Raw genomic sequence first — 6292 nt, forward strand, 5'->3', positions numbered from 1 at the left:
ACATGTATTTGGGTTTAAAGGGGTTGTCCAGCGTGGGGGCTTTTTTTCATATGGCCGGGGAGGAGGTGGCTGAAAGAAAAGACGTCCACTCACCTCCCCGGTTCCAGCGGCGGGTCCCGCATCGCGTCGATCCGGTGCCCGATTCCCAGCCGCTTCCAGGTGTCTGACGCGGGCCCAAAACGTGACGTCTCAGGTCCACTCAGCCACTCAGTGAAGGAGATGGGATCCGTTTCAAGTCCGCTCAGATCCCGCCTCCTTCACTGAGTGGCTGAGCGGACCTGAGACGTAACGTCTCGGACCCGCGTCGGACACCCAGAAGTGGCCGGGAACCGGAGCGACGCGATGCGGGACCCGCCGCTGGAACCGGGGAGGTGAGTGGACGTCTTTTCTTTCAGCCACCTCCTCCCCGGCCATATGAAAAAAAGCCCCCACGCTGGACAACCACTTTAAGTTTTAAAGCGAAGTAGATAACAACTATACACTTATTTTATTCTGTTTTTTTTTTTTTTTTTTCTTCTGTCTTCAGTTTCGTTGAGTTTTATAATTCGGTGTCCTCTCTTTAGCTTCCTGTTCTTACACTGATTTTTATTAGTCATTATATTTGAATCTTCCAAGGAGTCCCTGACTTTCTGGTGCTTGATTAAGTTTACATCATAAACTTTTAAAGATTTCCTTTTGCCTACTTGGTGTATAGTTTATGTCACCGACTGTTTCTACAAGAACTAAGGGTCCTATTACACGGGTCGATTTTTAACGATTAATGATAAACAATCGCAAACAAGATTGTTTATTGTTAACCTGAAATCGTTCACCATATTACACAGAACGATGGTCGTTAGTTATGATCGTTACTATGATCGTTATTGCGATCATTACTATGATCGTTTATTCCTTCTAAACCCAACAAAACAATGAACAATTTGCAATTACACTGAACGATTAGTGAACAAATGTGGAACTTGAGCGAACGAATGTGGAATTACAGCGAACGATTAACGATAATTTTAGGTTCAGATCTAAATCAACGATCAACGACATACAAATGATTTTTCGATCGTTGCCTCCAATTACAGAGATCGTTTAAATTCGAACGATATAACAATTTTTCGCATGATTATCGCCCCGTGTAATCAGGCCCTTCCTCTCCACCATGGCTACTAGTACGACTCTGTCTATTTCCCGGGAGACTAATTGTAAATTTTGCACCACCTGGAGCTGTCTCTTTACTTTGGGTTTTACCATGACTATAGGGTTATACCTCCTGACTAACCCATCTGCTCTGGGAGGATACATAAAGATACATATGTGTGGACAGCTCTTTCTTTACAGTTTACATACATGGTGTGCCTTAGGGTGGTATTACACGGAACGATAATCGGCTGATCGTTGATATAGGTTAGAACCTATTTTCGTCGGGCGCCGACCGCGCACCACTGCGTGTAATAGGGGTGCGTGGCCGGCGACTAACGATATACATTACCCATCCACGTTCCAGGGCTGCTCCTGCCGTCCGCTTCTCTCTGCGTCCCGCGCGCGCTCTAGCGTCACAGAGGCCTGTCAGCTGATAGGCCGCTCAGCCAATCACAGGCCGCGGCGGTCCCGGCCTGTGATTGGCTGAGCGGCCTACCAGCTGACAGGCTGCTGTGACGCTAGAGAGCGCGCGGGACCCCCGGGAGAAGCGGACGCAGGAGCAGCCCTGGAACGTGGATGGGTAATGTATGCCAGTTTAGCAAGGGCTGCAAGGACATCGGTAACGATGTCCTTGCAGCTCTTGTCAAACAATTATCGGGCCGTGTAATAGGTCCAGTAAACGAGCAACGATCTAGCAGATCGCTGCTCGTTTACAGGTATTATCGGGCCCTGCTCGGCCCGTGTAATACCACCCTTAGTCATTCAAGGAGAAAAAATATCAAACAGTTCTAATGGATGTAGACAGAAACACGGCACCTCCAAAGAATTTTCTGCTCGTGAAAGGATTTTTATTCAAATGAAAATTAAAGTGTCACAATTCGACCAGATCAAGGTAGAAGAAGAATATGCAAGAAGGCAACGCTACTGGCTCCGACCTTCCTCAAGCCAATGTAGCCAAACTGTAGACAAGATGTGATTCTTTGGAGGTGCCGTGTTTCTGTCTACATATATTACGGGATTGAGGAATCCTTCTACACTGGCACCCAATACCCAATTAAAATAAGGGTGTGCGGTCAGATGCTGTTATACAACAGTTCTAATGGAATCACGTTGGAGGCAGGGTAACGTTGCATTATCAAGAACCACCAGGGTAACATGTTGCATTATCAAGAACCACCAAAATATACTTATGTCCTTTATCAAACCTTACAATGAAACCTACTAGATCCATACCCCTTTCCCTCCAGTGTGCACCCTATTATTCATGGTCCTGCTCATAGACCATGTGACTGGATATTACATTTCCCAGCAGCACATGGGCTCTGGTTTGTTCTCTGCCCCCTCCCTCTCATATGTCCTGTGAGCTAGCCTCTCATAAAGGACACAGGAGACAAAACGACACCTAATTATAGGGAGGCAAACTTATTCTTATTAATGTATACTTTTTATTTAAAAAAAGTTTTCCCTGTTAGAGTCACTCTTGGTTATTGTATCTGCTTGGCTCATTAGCCACGCCCCAAACACTTTAAAAGATGAGACCAAGAAAGAGTTCATAAAAACCTTTCGTCCAGACATAAGGAGTAGTAGTTGTCCTACACTAAGGGTATTACACGTAACTATTATTGTTCGAAAAATCGTTAAATCGTTCGGATTTGAACGATAACCGTTTAGTGTAATAGCAGACGATTAAACGACCAACGAGAAAACGTTGGCCGTCTAATAGAATTTGGACCTATTTTATTGTTGATCTTTTGCGTTCACATGTAATAAGACGTTGTTCGGTCGTTCGCAGTAGCGACAATATGAACGTAATAACGATCATAGGTAACGATCATCGTTCCGTGTAGTAGGGTGAACAATTTTAGGTTGCTCGCCATAGCAGTCATTTGATTGTTAATCGTTGATTTTGAAAAATCGTTTCGTGTAAAAGTACTCTTAGTCAGAGAAGGAAAAAGAAGTCTATTTCCCAAAAGCGACTGGTTCCATGGTGTAATGGTTAGCACTCTGGACTCTGAATCCAGCGATCCGAGTTCAAATCTTGGTGGGACCTAGCTTTCCTACATATAAATATTTTGTATGATTGACTATTTTCTATTTTAGACATTTAAAATTGCACAATTTGATTAATTGATTTCTACATACCAAACCATACAAACTGCTAAATTAGAAGGAATGTGTGTGACAAAAAAATAAAAAGCGCTATAAGGATTATAATAGAGCAATTTGAAACATTTTTTTGTTTACATTTTTTAAGAAGCAGTAAACTAAAACCCTTTTATAATGGTACAGTCCCTTTATGGTGGGGATAAAAAAACAAAAACCTGGACCGTACGGGGATCGAGCCCGCGACCTTGGCGTTATTAGCACCACGCTCTAACCAACTGAGCGAACCGGCCAGCTGCCTCCAAAAAAAAAAAAATTACCAGATTGTACTGAAAAACATATTGAGGTTATACATAGACAGTGCCGCTTGTTCACTATTCTGCAGACTTTAAAAATTCTTACACACAGGCCGGTTAGCTCAGTTGGTTAGAGCGTGGTGCTAATAACGCCAAGGTCGCGGGTTCGATCCCCGTACGGGCCAAATTTATTTTGATTGTTACTTCAGTATTAATGTCTCTGTAGCAAATAGGATTTGTGTAACTTTAAATAATATTTTATCATAACTCAGTTTTTTCATCGATAGATTTATCAAACATGGTGTAAAGTGAAGCTGGCTCAGTTGCCCCTAGCAACCAATCAGATTCCACCTTTCATCCCTTACAGACCCTTTGGAAAATGAAAGGTGGAATCTAATTGGTTGCTAGGGGCAACTGAGCCAGTTTCACTTTACACCATGTTTGATAAATCTCCCCCTTTGTGTCTAAAGTCTGGGAATAAAAAGTTGAAGCCTCCCCGTCGGGGAATCGAACCCCGGTCTCCCGCGTGACAGGCGGGGATACTTACCACTATACTAACGAGGAGCTGCTATAAGCTTGATTACACACAATGTTGCCACATGGGAAAAACGCTAATTTTTAACCCAGTAAAAACTTCTCAGAAATCAAGGTCACCATATACGCCGATGCGTCGTCTTATAGGCCAAGTGCTGAAAAACTTCACAACCGGACTCGAGAATCTGTTGATCGTTGTAGGGCAGAGCTCAAAAACACCCACATTCCGTGCCATATGCAGGGCAGAGCAATCTGATGTTTCTTTATTCATTTTTATTTGGTGTGCGTTGGAAGAGGAGTAATCATATAAGGCAAGTACATCCTAAACTCTATATGCTAACTGAAGAAGTTGGGGGGTCATTTTATACGCCCAGTCGTCTCATACGCCGGAAAATACAGTAATATGGTGAGTGTGGATATCTGAAAGCTTTGGATTTGCTCACTTAAAGGACAACTCCGGCGGGACCCCCCCCCCCCAAAAAAAAAAACACAGACACACACAGACACCATACTCACCATCCCTCCGGTGACGATCGCCACTCCATTCGCCCGCCGTCCGCCTCACCATCACCTGCCTCCGCCGTCCAGCGATGTCTCTTGCTTCCGGATCCATGAGAGAGAAAAGGCTGCCAGTGCGCTTGCGCACCGGCAGCCTTTTCATTGGCTGGAGCGCATCACATGGCTTCCAGCAAGCTCAGCCAATCAGGGCTGAGCAAGCTGGAAGCCATGTGATGCGCTCCAGCCAATGAAAAGGCTGCTGGTGCGCATGTGCAGCAGCAGCCTTTTCTCTCCCATTCACTCTCAATGAAGACGCCGAAGAGGAAGAAGACCCGGACCGCCCCCCAGCTCTGACGTCACCCGACACCAGAGAAGAGGACCGTGACGACCGTAATAGGTAATGTATACATTCTTTAACTTCCGGGGTGGGGGGTCGGGGGTCAGACCGGGTATTTAACCGCATTACAAAGTTATATAACTTTGTAACATGTGTTAAATAAGCCAAAAAATTTTTTTCGCCGGAGTTGTCCTTTAAACTTCTTAAACTTCAGCTGGTTCCATGGTGTAATGGTTAGCACTCTGGACTTTGAATCCAGCGATCTCAGTTCGAATCTTGGTGGAACCTAAATTCTTTTAGCACAAAATTATATCACACTGCTTTTCTTACTTCATAAACTTAAAACATAATATATAAGATTAAAACTAAACAAATTGGATATAATTGTAGTCATACTAACCTGGGGAATTCTAACATACTTAGCACATAGGGGGACATTTTTCAAAGGCTTTGCATCTATTTTTAGGTGAATAAATTAGATCTCTCAAAATTTGAAGGAAAAATGAAAATGCATTAAAGGGGTTATCCAGCGCTACAAAAACATGGCTACTTTTCCCCCTCTTGTATGCAGTTCAGGTGTGGTTTGCAATTAAGCTCCATTTACTTCAATGGAACTGAGTTTAAAACCCCACCCAAGCTGGAGACAAGAGAAGGGGAAAAGTGGGCATGTTTGTGTAACGCTGGATAACCCCTTTAATGATGGTCACATTCTGAAGGGATATAAGTATAGGTATTTTCCTATACCCGTATCCCTTTCCTATACTATGTATCCCTGCCTGGGATGCACAAAAAGCTCTCCCAAGCAGCTCCTCGTTAGTATAGTGGTAAGTATCCCCGCCTGTCACGCGGGAGACCGGGGTTCAATTCCCCGACGGGGAGGCTAGATCTTTTTATTTCATTTACATTCATAAGTATAGAAACGATACTAGTAACTGACCCTATATCATCTAAAAAGGGGTGTCATACTCATGTCCTTCCATTGCCAAAATTTTAACTGTCCAGGCATGATGGGAATTGGGAGTTTTGCTGCAGCTGAAGGGCCACCGGGCCACACCCATGATCTAAAACATCACCACCGAACCAGTGGTCCTCCACACTACCTCACCCAGTTCAAATAACAGCATACATAATCAATATTACACCAAATAATTTTATCAGTCATTTATAGTACTAGTTTGCTCTTATGGGACAGAAGGACATTTCTTGCCACTTAGCCTCCAAGGTCCATGTGTAACCATAACCACGGCAGCAGATTTAGAGAGTAGATAACAGTTCAGCAAGAAGGATGGTGTCTGATAACAGGAGAGAGGTGCATTTTTGTCTGATAAGATATATTACAAAGTTTCTTATATTCACTTCTACTACTGATCTATGCAGTTTGCTGAAACGCCAG

General features: G+C 43.8%; 3 non-coding genes across 3 annotated transcripts; all 3 read left to right on the forward strand.

The window, feature by feature from the left end:
- The first annotated feature begins 3109 nt into the window (after positions 1-3109).
- On the forward strand, positions 3110-3181 carry TRNAQ-CUG (transfer RNA glutamine (anticodon CUG)). The gene has a single exon. It is a non-coding gene; the product is annotated as a tRNA-Gln (tRNA).
- Positions 3182-3641: 460 nt separating this feature from the next.
- Positions 3642-3715, forward strand: TRNAI-AAU (transfer RNA isoleucine (anticodon AAU)). The gene has a single exon. It is a non-coding gene; the product is annotated as a tRNA-Ile (tRNA).
- A 1400-nt stretch (positions 3716-5115) lies between these two features.
- TRNAQ-UUG (transfer RNA glutamine (anticodon UUG)) lies at positions 5116-5187 on the forward strand. The gene has a single exon. It is a non-coding gene; the product is annotated as a tRNA-Gln (tRNA).
- The last annotated feature ends 1105 nt before the right edge of the window (positions 5188-6292 follow it).

The sequence above is a fragment of the Dendropsophus ebraccatus genome, chromosome 1, assembly GCF_027789765.1.
Source record: "Dendropsophus ebraccatus isolate aDenEbr1 chromosome 1, aDenEbr1.pat, whole genome shotgun sequence".
NCBI lineage: Eukaryota > Metazoa > Chordata > Amphibia > Anura > Hylidae > Dendropsophus > Dendropsophus ebraccatus.